This window comes from Dendrobates tinctorius, unplaced genomic scaffold (assembly GCF_039654945.1).
Source record: "Dendrobates tinctorius isolate UK_male_01 unplaced genomic scaffold, ASM3965494v1 ptg000056l, whole genome shotgun sequence".
Classification (NCBI taxonomy): domain Eukaryota; kingdom Metazoa; phylum Chordata; class Amphibia; order Anura; family Dendrobatidae; genus Dendrobates; species Dendrobates tinctorius.
The window spans coordinates 22,803,048-22,822,389 of NW_027361724.1; the positions used below are offsets into that span (position 1 = coordinate 22,803,048).

General features: G+C 41.1%; 1 long non-coding RNA gene across 2 annotated transcripts in view; it reads right to left on the bottom strand.

Moving 5' to 3' along the window:
- LOC141091844 (uncharacterized) overlaps positions 1-19,342 on the bottom strand; it is a 243,768-nt gene that overhangs the window by 61,195 nt on the left and 163,231 nt on the right. The window contains exon 1 of one of the 2 annotated variants that reach the window (XR_012232601.1): positions 12,903-12,977. The exons of the other annotated variant lie outside the window; for it this stretch is intronic. This is a non-coding gene — a long non-coding RNA (uncharacterized lncRNA). Of the gene's footprint in view, positions 1-12,902; positions 12,978-19,342 lie in introns of those variants that run through there. 2 annotated transcript variants of the gene reach the window in all.

Sequence of the window (19,342 nt, forward strand, 5' to 3'; positions counted from 1 at the left end):
TTTTGATGAGGCTAATAAATGTTCAGTGAAGAGAATAGAGTCATCTGACACCAATATTGTCAGACATTTTAACTATCAGCAAGGTAATAAACACAGAAGTGGGCAGTCTTAATAAGGCTTAAGGTCCCTATAAAGTAGAGAGCTTTAATCTGGAACGTCCGCTACAGTGCAATAAGGATGGATGAAACCATACGGGTTAGCTCTGTTTATTGTGCATTGCAGCCCAAAGGGACTATAACTGGAAATTTTCCTTTAAAGCACCAAGAACAAAGAAAATTTAAGGCAGGTATATAATTGTCATAAATGGTGGAGAGGCGGAAAGCTTCTATACCTACACCCCCCCGCTGTTGTACACCGATGTAGCTACATTTTCCATACCACCGGAATGTATTATATGGCACAAAGTCACTGAGTAGGGGCTGAAATAACACATTACAAGCAATTCATGTATTCATTTAGTGCCAAAAAATGTGATCATGAATTTTTTTTTTACTTAAACATATGAATTGGGGCTAAAAATGATTTCAGCATTTGGGTTTCAATAAAAGAAAAGCAATATTTTCTTCTATAACCTTTTTGTTGCACTGTTTATTATTGGCTGCACAATGGGTTAACAAAGAAACAATCAGTGCTCTCATTCAATTAGTATAACTCTTACCTGTCTTTTTCTGAGCTCCTCTCAGCAGATTTATGGCGACAGTACACATCAAATTTCGCTTGTGCAGGGAAAGAAAAATTATAATCTAATATATCTCGACTACTTACTGCATTGTCATGGTGCATCGTGCTCATCAAAATGATCTGTTTGTTTTGGGTGGGAATGTAAGAAACCACTGTCATATCTCCAATAAAGTAAAATGTTGAACTATGAACATCTTTTTACCAACGATATCTTGTAGCAGTTCAGGCTCGCTTTTTCTTGCAGATCCCAACATTGTAAGTTTTCGTTTTAGTGTCAGCTACCCCAGTTGGTGCAATGTAAAAACGTTGTTACATGGCACATTTTGTCCTCTTTGTCAATACTTCAAATCTGAAACGGCTCTCATACTCTGATTTTTTCAGGTTTCTCTCCAGTCTTTTTCCCTGTATATACCTGAAGGTTTAGAGCGTATGATCGGCTGCTGTCACACGGTGTCCATATCTTGATGTCGTACTTCGCTGGATTACTCGGTACATACTGCATAAACGTGCACCTACCTCGAAATGACAAGTTGATCATACGCAGTGACATTTTCACCAGTATTGTATAATTTTGGAAGAATCTCTTTCCATTTTTCTCAAACTTCTCCAATAGTGACTAGTTATTAGATAATTATCTGATGTTAGCAGAGGACAATTTACCTGCCTGGGCAGAAGGATGCAAGTTCGAAATGCCATTTTTGTTTTTAGACTGAATTGCTGTCATCGGACTAGTTGTCTAGATATTGTACCTCATCAGATCCAGCTTCAGAATTAGGGTACTGTCACACTTGGTGACGCACCAGCGATTCCGACAACGATGCGACCTGGTAGGGATCGCTGGTGCGTCGCTACGAGGTCACTGGTGAGTTGTCAAACAGTCAGATCTCAATAGTGACGCAGCAGCGATACGAAACGATACGACGGTTGTTAGGACCCTGTCTCTCAGACCTGTAGTATTGAGGTCGTTCGTTGTTGTCCCTGTCAAACACAGCGATGCATGCTGGCCAGCGAGACACCAGTGATCAAAAAATGGCCCAGGACATTCGAGCACGATCAGCGACATCGCAGCAGGGTCCCGATCGCCACTATGTGTCACATGTAGCGAGATCGTAGGCGAGATCGCTGTTGCGTCACAAATCGGTGACACAACAGCGATCTCGCTAGCGATTTCGCTATGTGAGACGGGGGATTTAGAGTTCTCTTAATCACACTCCCCGCCACCTATGTGGTCCTCATCTTCGGACACTTTCTCTGGTTGGATATCTTCTTCAGAATCTGAAGCGTTGACAAGTTTTTACAATTCAGTTTCATTCAATGAACGTCTTCGCCACATTTTTATCCAACTTTCCAAATAATGGACACTCACAACTTTCAAGGGGTAAAATTAGCGTTATGTAATAAAATAGTATTATATGAAATAATAATAATAAAATTGTAGCAAACACTAACCAGTTTAGCAACAATAAAAGCTTATACTACAGCGAAACAGACCTGCAAAGACTTGTACTCAAAGCCCATCCATCTGCAGTAACTTGCAAATGTATCGAGCACACGGACCTGCTGGAACTGGAGATATCGATGAGCAATAGTAGATACAATAGATAACCCACAATGATATTATAAATCATTTATGTGACTGAAAATATATCTGGAGAGCTGTATAAAACACAATCAAACAGTACATATGTAACTATAATTATTTCATACAAAAAAATTTAACAAAAAACGGCACTCATAATAACACCAACCGATAAACAAACTGTCCTAACTACGATTTGCACATCCTCAAAATACATAAATCTGCTGCTTCAAAAACTTGAAACTGCACAGTACAACAGGATTATATTAAAAATAGTTAATATATATATAGAAACTTGGCACACACCAAAGGTTTCTGATGCAGAAAGGTGATTTTTAATTATACAACAGTACATACATACACAGATGTTTCGGTCTAGGACCTTCATCAATGTACGATATATTGTACTGTGAGATTCTTAGTGACTGGGCTTTGTGAGATAGACCAATCCTGTGAGGAGGCACATGAAGCCGTCCCACTGCGTGGTGGTTTGTGGAGTGTGGACGCAGTATCCGCCGCGAATCCCAAGTGCGGATACTGCGTCCACACTCCACAAACCACCACGCAGTGGGACGGCTTCATGTGCCTCCTCACAGGATTGGTCTATCTCACAAAGCCCAGTCACTAAGAATCTCACAGTACAATATATCGTACATTGATGAAGGTCCTAGACCGAAACGTCTGTGTATGTATGTACTGTTGTATAATTAAAAATCACCTTTCTGCATCAGAAACCTTTGGTGTGTGCCAAGTTTATATATATTTAGTTCACGGATTGGGATCCTACTTGGGCACCACCTACAATTCTCAGGGTTGTGCCAACGGTTTTGTTCTTATATATTAAAAATAGTGTCATGCAAAGCCCAAATCAGGAAGATTTAGCCACTGTCCAAATATTTCCGGATCTAACTGTATATTTGAAAGTATAGAACAGAGACACCGGTAGCGTAGACACTGAAAAAAATTACTGAAAAAACAACTTTCCTGAATCTTTTTTGCCGTGAGTAAATTCTACAGTTCCGTTTGTAACGCAAAGATGCCATGTGCACATAGCTTTAGGATAAAAAAAAAAAGTTTTATTATGGTTTTATCATTGAATTATATATATAAAGACAGGCATTTTATGCACTAGTCTTCATTCAGGGAGTGATGGAGTAAGAGGTGTGCTCCTCTTAATGAGTTTAGTGCATTTTTCAGCTACCAGGCACCAAAATAAGAAATGTAATAAATTTGTCAGGCTGTTAAGCTCCACATAAAGTTGTCAGAGGTGGTATAAAATTGACAAAACTCCCTAAATTTTCATATATTTCAAAAACTTTTATGCCAGATTTCTAGAGCACACTGAAGGAGTAATTAGCTTTAGGCTATGTACCCACGTAGCGTTTTTCATGCAGAATATTCCTGAGCGGAAACGCACACACTCTTCCCAGGAAAACGCACACGTTTTATGAAGCACTTTTGTAAGCGTTTTTGATGCTTTTGTTAAGCTTTTTTGCATGCATTTTCCTATGCGTTTTTGCAATACAATTGAATGTATGGTCCATCTCATTGGTCCATCTCGGAGATCTGGAAGGTCCCGCACGGCTATAAAAAGCGCGAAGTCTTCGGAGGCTGCTGTACAGGCGATCGCAGAGGCAGTTTCTCGTATGTCCACGTCCTCCCACGCGCCGACAGTTACCCGCCTCCCATTGCCTGATAAATTTTCTGGCCATGGTGCCTCCTGTAGGGGTTTCGTCAGCCAGTGCTCTATCCAGCTGGAGTTACTGGCTGCGCGATTCCCTATGGAGCAGGCCAAGGTGGGGTTTATTGTTTCCCTTCTGTCGGGCAAGGCGTTGGAGTGGGCTACGCCACTATGGGAGCGTGGTGACCCAGAGGTTCAGACCGCTGCTCAGTTTTTAACAGCTATTAAGCAGGTCTTCCTGGGACCACGGGTCACGCATGACACCTCTCTACAGCTACTGGCTTTGACTCAGGGATCCCTCTCGGTTAGTCAGTATGCCGTTCATTTTCGGACACTGGCTTCCGAGCTGGAGTGGTCTGACAAAGCCCTCATCCCTGTGTTTTGGAGAGGTTTAGCTGAGCATGTTAAGGATGCTCTTTCTACCAGAGAGGTTTGGCGTCCCACTTCAACTTATGCCCTGGGCGGTTTTGCCGCTCCCATTGTCTCCCACGTGTCCCTTCTTAAACCTGGCGATCTTGCCGCCTCTGATACCGTCCACGTGTCCCGGTTTTCCATGTCACCTACCGGGACATCAGACTTGCCTTCGGACGAGTCTGAGGCCTATGCCTCTGATGGGCACAGGGTGGTGGATTGGAAGGCTCAGAGAGGAGGGGGCCCTAGGAGGGGGGGTAATGTTAGGCATCAGGTTTCTGCATCTGCTCTGCTGGAATCCAGAGCCTCACATTCTGCGGTCTCCTGCTGTCTTTCTACTGCAGAGGAGATTACTTTGCAGCAGACTGCTCCAGAGTCCCTCTGTGCTCCTACTGGGCATGCTCATGAGACGATCTCCCATTGGACATCGGGAGTCATGTGCCCAGGTCCTGTTCCAGATCTCATTGGTCCATCTCGGAGATCTGGAAGGTCCCGCACGGCTATAAAAAGCGCGCATGGCCGTTCCGCCATGCGCTAGTATAGACTATACTTGCTATGTGTGAATGGTGACGGATGCATGATTCTGGTGACTGACTCATTTGAAACCCCTTCCCTCTGATAATACGCATGTGGATAGGGAATTAGTTTAGTAGTCAGCGCCAGTCAGTGGCAAGCCTTAAGCCACTGTGCTCACTGCACCGCTACGCTAGTGTCCAACATCGCGCTTGCTTTCTGCTTTGTCGTCAAGCAGCGGTGTCCTGCGCCGCGCTGCAGTTGCAGCCCTCCTTGGCGTCTGCAGAAGAGACGCCGCACACACTGTAGATCTAGAGGGACGCAGCTCCTCTGTCTTGGGTCCTGCTCCTGTGACCAGATACCGTGTGTGCATCTACCAGAAGCCTGTGTCACTAACAGGCTCAGCGTTTTGTATGTTTTTTGTTGCGGCACCTCTGTGTGTGAACAGAGGCCGCTCTGCGCACTCCTGGTGAAGTTTAACCCGTGTGCGTCATACCGCCATATTGTTTGTCTGCCACCACTTAGCAGCAGTTATACCACATACTGCATGGTGGACCCCGAGCGGCGAATGCACTTTATTATTATTTTAATTAGTGCGTTCCGCCATTCCTAACTCTTTGCATGTGGGATACATAGGTTTTGTGATACGTCTGAGTGCAATATAATATAAAGTTAGTGTTACAATTTTGAATTAACAGAGAAAGAAATGTTTCTTGTTAAATCTCGGTAAATGACAGACTGACAGAATGATGGATCGCAAAAATTTTTTTTCTTAAAACCCATTATATGAAAGGGTTCGCTCCGTCCATTCTGAATGGTTCAGTCAATAACTTGACACATGATAAATGAGCTCTGGGATGGTGTTTCTCTATTTTCTTATGACGAAAGGGGCAAATTATTTCTATTGTATCATAACTCTGTGATGATTGGCTTGTATAATGTGATGCACAATGGGAATTGTAGCCTTCCGGCCCATATGTGGCCATGTCCAACAAACAAAGTACATGCTCCTTCTCATAGGGCCCAGAATAGTTTTGGTGATTCCCATGAGGCTCAGATTCAGACTGAGTGCCATCCAAGATCAAGATTTACACTATTTACTGCAATTCTATGGTATTACTATATATAGTATAATTGATCAGACTATTTCAGGTCCAAGTCCACTTAGGGGACTAAAACATAAAACAAAAAAATGTTTAAACATTTAAAAAAAATTAGAAAAATGTAAAAATTCTAATCACCCCCTCTTTTGCTTCATTAAAATTAAATTAAAAAATAAAATTATTTGGTACCGCAGCCTCCATGAAAGTCTGAGCTATCAAAATACAAAATTCATTTACCTGACTGGTAAACACAGTATGAGAAAAAAATATGAAAACTGGTGAATTTTTCAGCCTACTCACCTCCCTAAAAAAGTGCAACAAAAAGAGATCAAAATGATTTATCCCAAATTAGTATTAGGGAAACCAACAACTCGCTATGGATAACACTAACCCTCGCAAAGTTTTATCAATGGAAAAATAAAAATGTTGTGGGTATCTCAACATGGCAGCACAAGCCAAAAATTATTGTTATTGTTTTATAAATGTCTGAACAAATCCATGGAGGTTCTGTATTGACATAATCGTACCAACTTGAAGAATCATGAATCAGAGTCTTTCTAACCATAGAATAAACTCGGTAAAAACAAAACCCTGATTAAACATAACATAATTGCATGTCTTTCTTTAACAATTTCACGTCACTTGGAATTGTTTTTCAATTTCCTCATTACAATAAATGATGTAAATCAAAACTATATAAAAAAGCACTGTTATAACAGAGGTGGAGGGGTTAAAAAGGAACCTGTTAAGTCACCCAAGCCAACCAAACCACTCCAACTGCAACTTAGAGCCTTACTCTACCAATCCTGCATTTTTCAATGAATTGCTATTGCCATCCTCTGTATATGCTAATTACTTGAGACTAGTCCATCATGGTGTGGCCTCACCCAAATCAGTGAGACCTCATCACCATGCTACAGTGTCACTCTTGTCCAAAAGAATATGGCTACAGCATCTACTCTGGGTTAAATGACAGCACTTCAGGCTAATCCAAGGTAATTAACTGAATAGTAATAAAAGTTGCTTTAGAAATTGGGAATTACTACCTGAATTATCAAGGTCTTGATTAGGTTGCGGTATTAGGGTTGTAAATGGCAGTAGCGCAGTTTGGGAGGCTTGAGGGTCCTGACAGGTTCTTCTTGATGGGTTTCATTGGGGAACTAAGCTACACTAATAATTTGCAGTACCCTATAATTCTTACAACAAATTTATTACCTTGGTTCCAAGGATTCTCAGGGCTGTAATTAAGAAATGGCCATGCGGTCTCAGCTGTCAGATTGATCCAAAAGGTAAAAATTTCTTTGAGGCTGTGTGCCCATGTTGCGATTTTTAAGCGTTTCCGCAGCGCTTTTAGACAAGCGTTTCTGCTGCAGAAACGCTTAAGAAAAACATCCAATGTAATCATAATGGAATCCGCACATGTTGTCCTAATGGTGCGTTTTTTTCCATTGCGGAAATGCTTAGCAGAAAAAAACGCAGCATGTTCATTAATTTTTATAGCCGTGCGGGACCTTCCAGATCTCCGAGATGGACCAATGAGATCTGGAACAGGACCTGGGCACATGACTCCCGATCTCCAATGGGAGATCGTCTCATGAGCATGCCCAGTGGGAGCACAGAGGGACTTAGTCTCTGGAGCGGTCTGCTGCAAAGTAATCTCCTCTGCAGTAGAAAGACAGCAGGAGACTGCAGAATGTGAGGCTCTGGATTCCTGCAGAGCAGACGCAGAAACCTGACGCCTAACACAAAGTGTGGGGTTTTTTTTGGCATGTTTAGCTTCAGCTTTATTGCAATTCAATATAAACTAAACTTTTCATTTTAAAGAGGACCATTCACCAAATTGGCATGTTGAGCTGGACACATGACGTAATAGCAGAATAAAACGTTTTTGTTCATTTTTAATTTTGTCTCTCTAATGTGGATGTATTAGCTATCAAAGCATCTGGCACCTAATGAGTTAACTTTTGTTACAGGGGTTGTCCAGTCTTAAGCTACTAGTCTGCTGTCACTGTCACTCTATATGGTTGCAGACTTGTGAATCCTCACATTGCATGCACTGCATGCTGTGTGGATTCACCGGTGTCAGCACACTCCTGGCCACATTCAAACTAGATGGTTGCAGCTTCACTCAATGCAAGTGTATTTATCAATGCCGGAAACAATCTTGTCGGAATGTGTCCAGGAGTATGCATATCGCACACTTGTGGTCCCATGATCACTGTTCCAGGCACCAGAGAACCCTTACAGTGGCAGTACACATGATGTAAGGATTCACAAGTCTGCTGTCATACAGAGTAACTACAATTTAAAAGATTTCCAACAAAAACAAGTTCCTCACTAAGCTCACTGCCTACCATGACTCAGGACACTGCCTGGAACACTAACGCCCTAGAAAGAATGCACCAAAACCAGCAGAACCCACAACATCCGTGTAAAGCTGTAAATAATCATTAGACATCACCTTTTCCATCTGCAATGTACGTCCATTGTATTTTTCCAAAAATTAATCCTAAACCTGCAGCTCGGCCATGATCTCCCGATTAATGGGAACAAAGTGGGACGGGGCTGACACAAGTTTTCAGATAAACGTCTGAAAAACACTTAGCCCATTGGAATAATGCAGCAAGCAAAATTAAGCTTACCCAACAAAAACTGCACTTCCCTCAGACAGACTTTCTTGGCTTGTTTCAAAACCGCTACCGCCAACCATTTTTCGTTTGGAAGCTTACATTCCATTGCTATAGCACAAATTTCTTTGCCAAGAAAATGCAACACCGTAGCTGGGCCCTCCGTCTTATCTTTAAAATCTACCTTTCTTAACGAGAACAGTAAAATTGAACAAGCCAAAGAATTTGAGCGGCCAACAGAAAATCATCCAAGTAGTGAATTATTGAGGGGATGCCTGACATATCCCATACTAGGCAACAAACGGGGAAAATTCAGCATCCACGACAATGAGTAAAAGTATTAAAACATGAATTTTAATAGCGAGATAAAAAAAAGTACACTCCAAAAAAAAAAAAGGAGTAGAGGGAGACACAGGTCTACGCCTTTCTGACAGGACTAAGAGGGATTGCGTTCGAAACACGTAGAACTGTGTCTTCCCCTTTTCCCTCCTCCCATCCATTTTATTTTTATTTACATTTTTTGTATTGCAGAGAATGCTGGATTTTTCCCCCATTGTTGAATTCACTGCCCAGAAGTTGGTCTGGTGTCCAGGCACCGCATGTTTATTGAGATCATTTTTTCACACTTGGTGAGTTGAATTCCTCCCCACTACTCCTCTTTTGGTACAACCTGTTCAACAAACTAACTAAAAGCCTTCAAATAAGAGCACGAGATAGAGCAAACCAGGATGCACTGGGAGCTAACGTTTGCTCCAATTTTGAATTCATCATATTTCCGAAAAGAGGGAAGAATAGGAAGCATTTAAGGAAACAAGGATGGATGAACACAGAACTTAAGCACATGCTAAAAAGGAAGAAAAAAATGTTTATAAAATGGAAAGAGGGAGGCATATCTAAAGAAGAATATAATGCTGTCTGCAGAACCTGCAGGGCACAAATCAGATTATCTAAAGCTGAAAATGAATTGAGGCTTGCAAGAGATGTCAAAAGCAATAATAAAGGATTTTGGGGATATGTCAAAAGTAAAAGAAAAGTCAAAGATGCTATAGGATTTTTACAGGATGAAAATGATGAATTGGTAAGACAGGATGTTGAGAAGGCTGAACTTTTAAATTCCTATTTTGCATCTGTTTTCTCTCAGAAAGGAAATGTAACATCAACTGTTATTCACTGTCCTATTAAGGGAATAGAAGAATCCAGGATATCTATAAACAGAAAGATAGTGAGGAAACACTTAGCTAACCTAAATGAATTCAAGTCTCCAGGTCCAGATAAATTACATCCCAGAGTACTGAAGGAGATAGCAGAAGAAATTTTTGAACCCCTCTCCATAATCTTTGAAAATTCTTGGAGAACAGGAGAAGTGCCAGAAGACTGGAGAAGAGCAAATGTTGTTCCTATCTTCAAAAAGGGGAAGAAGGTGGACCCAGGCAACTATAGGCCGGTGAGTCTGACTTCTATACCAGGAAAGATCTTTGAACAAATTATTAAACACATGTATGTCAATACCTGGATAAGAATGAAGTGATTAAACAGAGTCAGCATGGGTTTGTAACTAATAAGTCATGTCAGACTAACTTAATTTCCTTCTATGACGGAATCACTGATTGGGTGGATCAAGGAAATGCTGTAGATATAGTATATCTTGACTTCAGCAAAGCATTTGACAAAGTCTCTCATACAATCCTTATTGAAAAAATGACTAAGTATGGAATGGACAAGGCAACTGTTAGGTGGATTCATAACTGGCTTAGTGATCGGACCCAAAGAGTGGTCGTAAATGGCTGCACATCCAGTTGTAAGAATGTCTCAAGTGGGGTACCATAGGGCTCTGTCCTGGGCCCTGTATTGTTCAACATCTTTATCAACGATTTAGATGAAGGAATTGAGGGTAAACTGATTAAATTTGCTGATGACACAAAGCTAGGAGGGATAGCTAATACTAGAGAAGAGAGAGAGAGGATTCAAAAAGATTTAAATAAACTGGAGAAGTGGGCAGCAACTAACAGAATGGTTTTTAACAGGGAGAAATGCAAAGTACTACATCTGGGCAATAAAAATGAAAAAAGCATATATAGAATGGGAGGAATAGGGCTAAGTGACAGCACATATGAAAAAGACTTGGGTATACTAATAGATCACAGACTGAATATGAGTCAACAGTGTGATGCAGCAGCAAAAAAGGCAAATGCAATTCTAGGATGTATTATCAGAAGCATACAGTCTAGATCACGTGAAGTCATTATTTCCCTCAACTCCTCTTTGGTCAGACCTCATCTGGAATATTGTGTCCAGTTTTGGGCACCACATTTTAAAAAAAACATCAACAAACTGGAGCAAGTTCAGAAAAGAGTGACCAGAATGGTGACCGGTCTGCAAACCCTGTCTTATGAGGAAAGGTTGCAGGATTTGGGAATGTTTAGTTTGCAAAAGAGAAGACTGAGAGGAGACTTAATAGCTGTCTACAAATATCTAAAGGGCTGTCACATTGTAGAAGGATCAACTTTATTCTCATTTGCACAAGGAAAGACTAGAAGCAATGGGATGAAACTGAATGGGAGGAGACACAGATTAGATATTAGAAAAAACTTTTTGACAGTTAGAGTAATCAATGAGTGGAACAGGCTGCCATGAGAAGTGGTGAGTTCTCCTTCAATGGAAGTCTTCAAACAGAGCCTGGACAGACATCTGACTGGGATGATTTAGCGAATCCTGCTTTGAGCAGGGGGTTGGACCAGATGGCCCAGGAGGTCCCTTCCAACTCTACGATTCTATGATTCTATGATATACCATGGATTTTAAAGTGAAGCACTACAGATCATCTATATTGCCATGTATTGTGATATCCTGATAATTTTTCTAATGTTCTCTTAATTGTGACGTTCTTGTTATTTTATTATTTGCTCCACTTTATCTATATATTGGATTTTTGTGTTACATGTCTTTTTCATAAAATTATTGTAAAAATCAACCCATGGGACCGATGTGTGCATGCATCTGCTGTGTGTGTCTCTAGACATCCTTCGGCATTTTAGTGTTGTCTGCCCGTGTACGGGAGCCTCAGCCCATTGCTGCACTCACTGACATGCACCGTGATGGCCTGATGGCTAGGCAGTGTCTGGATGACGCACGCAGTGTGGTGCGCATGCGCCACCTCCCTTGATCCCATTGGTGAAGGCGGGTCGCATGACCTCGAGATCCTAGCAGAAACGATGGTTACCAACTCCCTTTGCAAAAGCTGATGATTTAAAAAGCTAAATGTGTGTTGGAGACTCTATTTTTCTGGTAACAAACTTAGCTGAGTTTATTAATGGGTATGGTGGTTTCTCGTTTTACTTACCAGTATAATTCCATGATGTAAACTGTGGATTCCTTTTTTGACCTTTGTGTCATCACTGTTGGAAACTCCACTTATGCCCAGTGGATATGACTTGACATTTGTCTAAATGCACGCCATGTATCAGTGTTTTTTATTAGTCTGTATTTTTTGACTTTTTACATACCAATTTCTTATTCAAATATGGAATTTTTGTAACTAACAAAATATATATTCTTAACCTTAAACTCCAAGTGATCCTGCTGCTTATATACAATGCTATCTTGGATTTGTTTAGAATTTTTAGTGGCAGTATCCACATTCATTATGCATATAGGTACAAGTATACATCTATATCTAAAAGTCTAATAAGAAGCAGCTGAGTGAGTTGTGCCGGAGCGGAACAGAGATGAGTTTGTTGGTGAAAGTATTTAAAACTACTTGAGCTGCTCCTGCCTGCAATACCGAGATTGGTGAGACTGCTATCATTACTTAGTTGTATTGTGCTGAAGACAGGACTATTTCTGCTATGTAATTTTGCGGAAAAAAAGCTGTTTACATTTTGGAGCTGTAAAAACTAACGAAAATAAACTTTATTTTGTTTTTTTTTTAATTAAAACCATGTGCCTGTGTGTATCAAAGCAACTACCCCTGCAACAAGTTAAAGAGTGAAGACCAGGGCAACTCTAGGGATCTGGTAAGTGGAGTAGCTCGCGCTAAGCTTGTATGTTTTTTCCCTATTTTAAAGCTGTCAGGCGGCCACTCACAGTGTCCCGTTATGGTCTCATTAAATGTGTTTCATGATAATGAGGGATCCACTATTCAAGTGGTAAGTGGTAAGACACTAAACTGTAAAAATCAATGACATTTACCCAAGACTCAAATATAGGAAAATCATTTACAGGATACTCGTCTTTGTTTTCACGTGCCGCATGGAACCTTAGAGGCGGCTCACGGCAGCTTTAGTTGAATCCTTATGTCACCTACTCACCTATACTGTGTGTAACTAAATTATCTTCTGCTTTTCTATTAAATACAATTCCAGGGGCCTCTTGGGACAAGAAACTGCAATTTAAGAACAATAAGTGACAGATTACATTGTGAAATGAACAGACGTATAAAGAATAAGTGGAACCTTTTACTCATTTCTTCCAGGAAACAATGAACTGATGTTTTCTCTTTATGGTTAATTTAATCTACTTAATTGAGTTAATTGAATCAGTTTTATGCCAACATGTGCAGGTGCTCCTGCTGCTGGGTGGTCACATCTGGGGAAGAAGAGAGAGGAAGACAGGCATTACTGCTGGCATTTCAAAAAGAGAGAGATACTAACTTGTTGAGGAAGTCATTAAATGGTAGGAAGCTGTGATCATTGTCGGAAAGTTCCTCACAATGGCTAAAAGTGATCCTAGTGCTCAGAAAGGGCCAGCTCACTGCATCGAGAAGCTTGAAAGTCTTAAATATAATCAACAACATTTAGCTCATGTGAAGAAGTTATTCAGGGCAGGATGCATTAACTAATTAGTAGGAACAGGTAAATTACCACACTATGCATTATTTCCACATGTTCCCATTTGGTAGCATATGTGCTGTTTGTTTCTGTTTGTTGGTATTTCATTTGTAGGGTCTTCTCTGAAGATCTGGAAAAAATTAGTAAAACCAAAAAAAGGATCTTCAACTACTGCAAAAATAAAGATTTTCTTTGTAGTAGTGTTTCAGTTGCAAGATGCAGTCAAATGCCAGACGTAACTGGGAAAGCAAATAAGCATTAAGAGTTTCTGATAACACTGAGGTTACATCGACAAATCTTGTGTTATCATTCATGCCAAAGTTGTCCAAAATTTTGCAACTTTTTATGTTTTTACTCCCAATATCCAATCAATTACTCGCTCATATCACCAGCACCTTAAAAAATATCTGAAGAATCTCACTGTCACGATCCATTTCTTGGATCTGTGTTAGATCTGGATTTCCTCACATTTAAACCTTTTTTCTTTTCGGTTATCAGGGGTTAATATGAGTTTTTGCCCCCCCCCGGTGGCCGCTGGTGTTAGTACAACTGTAGTTGGTTTGCTGATGGGTTCCCCCCCGGTGGCTGCTGGTGTTACTGCATGGTTACTGCATGGTGATTAATTATCTATGCAGGTGGTGACTTCTCCCCCCTCCTTCCTATAAAAGGTCATCTGGTGCTGTAGATCACTGTTGGTTATACACTTGCTCTTGGGAGACCAACCAAGCTGGAGTTCAGGAGCTGACAGAGTTCTGTGGCGCTTCAGTTGTTTGCTGTTGTCAAGTGGCTATCTCTGCTGTCCAGGAGCATTGCAGCAGAGCAAGCTAAGTTTTGTTTTGTTTTACCCTGTCTGTTGTATCTTTCCTTTGGATTTTGTGCAGCACACTTTTTCCCTGTTTCACCTCCTGAGGAGGGGGTTGGGGCCTTTTAGCTTAGGGCTAAACAGGAGACAGGGACAGGTCAGAGACTTGGGCCTCACTACCTTTAACTGTACCCCCAAGTTAAGTAAAGACAGGGCACCCCCTTAGCCTGAGGGGCAGTTCAGGGGCCCTGGTTCCACATCATCTGTTTTCCCCTTACTGCCCCGTGACACTCACCTTTTCGTACCTTTGAAACTGCAAAATATTCTTATTCTCTGGTTTATTCTTGTCTAGACTACAGAAACTCTCTACTAATAGGTATCTCCCTCTTGCTAAACTTGCTCTTTTCCAATCTATTCTGAATGCAGCAGCCAGGGTCATATTTCTTTCCAGCAGCTACACCGATGCCTCCATTCTGTGCCAGTCATGGCACTGATTGCCTTTCATTAGAGAGTCTAAAATAAACTTAGCACTCTTACCCACTAACTGTCCACAGTTCTACAGCACCGTACATCTCCTCCTATATATTTGTCAATCAACCTACCCATGATCTCTGTTCCAATAATGACCTAAGACTAATATCCTCAATAATCCGAACCTCACACTCCCATATTTAAGACTTCTCTTGTGCTGTGCCAATGCTCTGGAATGTACTTCCATAGACAATCCAGTTAATTCCTAGTATGCATAGTTTTAAACTTGATCTAAAAAAGCATTTCTTTACACAGGCCTATCACCACACTAATCTATTTATGCCCTGCTATCCTTCCCTAACTTTTCCTCAGAATCTGGTCCCTCCTGTGATCTGCTTGCTCACCTTCCATGTACTCAATAGCACTTTGAAAATATACTTATACGGAAACTGGCTTGTGAATGGTTCATGCAGTCTTATTTTAATACCCCTATTTATTATAATCAAGACTGGACAAGACCTTATACCTTCTATGTCAGCCATATTTCCTTATTGATAGTCAGCTTGTGAGCAGGGCCATCACTCCTCTTGGCCCTCACTCCTCGGGCAGCAGGGTGGCTCAGTGTTGGGGCCCTGAGTTCAAATCCCTCCAAGGACAACATCTGCAAGGAGTTTGCATGTTCTCCCTGGGTTGAATTATGTGTTAATCTGTAATGACTAATGATTAAGAAGAATACTATTTATGCAAGTACCCTCTGATTTGTCAGTCACGGAATATGTTGGGGATATATCAGAAAAATTAATATTAAAATTTATTTTACACCTGTATTGACCAGTATTGTAAAAGTAGGCCAAGCTGAACAAGGTGCTGTGAAGCCCAGCTATCAAATTCATCATAATTTGCCCCCAGAAAAGTGGCAGTAACACCAGAAATGGAAATGCATACCAGCCCCTTTGTGGAGTTACATTTTTGGTGGAAGTGCGTGGTAGTAGTAAGATACACAAAATTCTTTAATCTGTTAATTAATGTGACTCATCTTACTACATGAACTTTTCTTTATGCCAGTCCTATAGGGGTTGTCCAGGTTTTTTCTCAAAAGGCTACATTCTATGTGATGGCAGACTTGTGATTCCTCACATTGTAAGAAACGCACGTTGTGAGGATTCTCTGCTGCCGGCAGCAAGACCAAGCATTCATGTGACCGCAAGAATGCAATATGCCACATTCTGGCTAGAGGTGGCCGGCTTTACTTAATGCAAGTGAACTGAGCACGTTTATTCATAATTTGGCCTGGAGTATGCATATCGCCGTATCGGAGACTCCTCAAAGCACATGGTGCATGTGATGCGAGGATTCATAAGTGCTCACACCACATCACGTTCCTGAAAAACCTTGACAACCCCTCTAATGAATCAGGGCCCATGACTGTTTTTGATGGGCTGTAACCCCACAGTAATCTCAATAGATTGTTAAAGTTAGGATAATACTCAAGAATATAAAGGGAATGTGTCATCAGAAAATGACCTATTGATTAAATTTGGCTTGGTCTGAAATGTATTTTTACAATGTTGATGTCTTTTTTTTTCTTATCACTCTCTGTATTAAAAAAATAGACAATTTGCAATTTTCACACTATCCACTGGGTTTATTTACATTCACACTTCCTGTTCATTCACCAAATTCACACTTACATTAGCAGCAAAGGCTAAATCTGACCCCATCTTTTGTACTGAAGCATCTAATGAGTGTTTGCAAAGATCATTATGAAGGGAGGAGCAGGGTCAGCTTTGACTGTCATGGCACAGTAGCAAGATATCCCTGGGCTAGGGGCTCCTTCCTAATCAGTAAAGCTAGGGGCCTTAGCTATCTTTGCTCCTTGGATTAATTCTGATCGTAAAGATGCCGGGACCATGTGCCTAACAGAGCACCTGAATCTGTCTTTAACTGTCCCCTGCCCCACCCAGGAAAGTGGGGAGTTGTTGTGTATATGAATACACAAAATGAGACTAACAAGGGAAGATGTACAGGGATAAATGAAAATGCTAATCATACAAATATGCTCTCACAGACAACAGAGAAGAATACCAGGAAGTAAAGGGAGGAATAAACAAATAGGAGAGGATGAGGCTATTCACACATACAAATTTACAAATTACCAAACAATAATCTCCTGAAAGATACTCCAAAATGCCTCCCAATCATCTTCATCTTCAACCAGGCAGGATAGAACTATCTCTGGCAATGCCTGCTTCCCAGAAGTCAGTATATATAGCAGAGAGGAGTGGCTAACACTGAACAGCTGAGACCATCAAAGCAGAAAAGCCACCAGGAGCTCACAACTGAGCAGAATAACCCCTTAACTGCAAGCAGAAACCTGCACTGTTTAATATGTAGGTGAAGTGCTTCTAATCCGTGCAGGAGTATGAAAAATCAGACAGTGCGGTCTTCTGGCTCCTCTCTTTTGCAGTAAACCCGTGACACTGATATTGTCAATTGTGATTGGTGCATGTGAGCTGTATATACATGTGTAATCAATATCATTATAATCCTGCCTATCATGATATGGAGACTTCTGAATAGTCTTCTGTAAAGAACAGGAAGAAACAGTATAAAACAGCCCTAGCGGCCAGCGTGAAAATTGCAAGATTTCAATTTTTTTAAATATACAAATTGAGATATGAAAAAAAATGTTCAAAAATGTTTAACACAAAAGCTTGAAACAAACAATGTCATCTCTTGATTATATATTCCCTTTAAGTATGGTCAATTACTTTACTTCATGTAAAAGATATCCAGTGCTATGAATTGTCTTTAACAATGTCACCGTAAAATGAAATCACTGACCTTAGGTTGACCACAGATAGCTTTTCAGACTGACAGTTATCATCCTTCTCTCTCCGATCAAAATTATTAACAGCGGTTGCCTATAGGGCAATTTATTTATAAGACAAAAAATTATTCTGACCTGTTGGATTTTTTTTATAATAATGTTCCCATATACATTGAAATTTAGCTGGATCTGCTGACATCATCCTAATGTCTACGACCGACTCTAGTCTAATTGTATGTGCTGGGACAGCATTATGAACAAATCAACTGGAGAAAAACTTTGGCTTTAAGCCATGTAAGCAATATATAATGAGTTTGCATTGGGCAGATGCACTGCAGAATTCATACATTCATAAAGCAGGATTGCTGGAGCTAATCTTCTCTTTGAGGTAATAAAAGTAACCTCTAAATCATACAGGTCACATAGGCCAATCGGCAGCTGGAGAACCAGAAATGTTCCCTGGCCAGCCCTGCTGATCTCATGGAGAGCACGTCTGCTGCTTCAATTCCACTTATTAGCAATGAGGTAGAACTGAGATATTAAGACCTTGCAGCTGGAGCTCATCTATACGGAGCACATTGGACTCCTATCAAATCAGGCCGGGGGGCTTCTCTTGTTCAGATAGCGAGTGGTTCAGGCCAAGGGTATTAATTAGTAATTATGAACATAGACATTTAGAGAGAGGTCTACACCAGCCCTAGTCACTGATTCAAAAGAAAGACCTTGAGTGGAGACTTGGGTCAGCCATGGTATAGAAAAGGTTCATTATAACCAGCTGCACCATATGTGCTATTACAAGAAGACGTCTTTATAGGCAAGAAATCAACATCTGCCTCCGAAATGGGTCATCATGATTAACAGCTTTTTTTATTTTGTTTTCTGAAATTCTGATGACTTCATATTGAAAGCACGGCTGTGATATTTTTTTCTTTAATGTGTATGAATATATTTTGACAAGAAGTGTTTAACTTTATTGGGCCATGCGTAGAAATGGTGAATTGAGTTATCACTGTAAATGTCATTCTCTTTTTTTCCCACTAAAGTGAAAACAGGAGGGATAGATGACAAAATGTACTCCACATGCACATGAGATTAACCCCTGTTTTGGGCCTTGGTGACCAAACCTTTATTTTCTTGCACACTGAACCCTCCAGGTACACAGTCTTTCTCACTGACCCCGGTCAGTAAAACACGGACACCTGTCCGTTACCTGTGTCGGCCACACAGGTTCTCGGGTACCTCTTATCCCCAGAGGCACCCTATAGCAATCAACAGTCTCTTTCACTGACCCTGGTCAGTACATCATACGGCTTTCAAGACCGTCACCTGCTGGCCACACAGGTTCTCGGACCCCTCTACTGCAGAGGTGTCCTATAAGACACTTCCACTGACCCTGGTCAGCATATCACACGGCTTTCAAGACCATCAGCCCTCCTGGATCAGCGTTGCCAGCACTGCAACATGTGCTGTTGGAATCGTTGCCCTTAGCAACCAAATTTTGCAGTTCTTGTCCGTTGACCCTAGCAACAAGGCTACAACACTGCCCATAGCATTCTCCATTAATTGTAAGGTAGCGCTTGTCATTCAGGTAGGGGATACTCGCTAGACAGCCGATAAATCAGGTCTGGCACAGGTTTCTCAACATAACTCAGTCCACTCGGTTTATTATGCAGCATAAACCATCAAACAGCAACAGAAAGTTCATATCAAATCAGCATAGCGTCCATGACAGAGCTCTGCTCTGTTATCCTGTGGTCACACAGGCTCTCGTTATGTCCAGTACACAGGCTCTCTAGCCTCACAGTTATATCCCCTGTT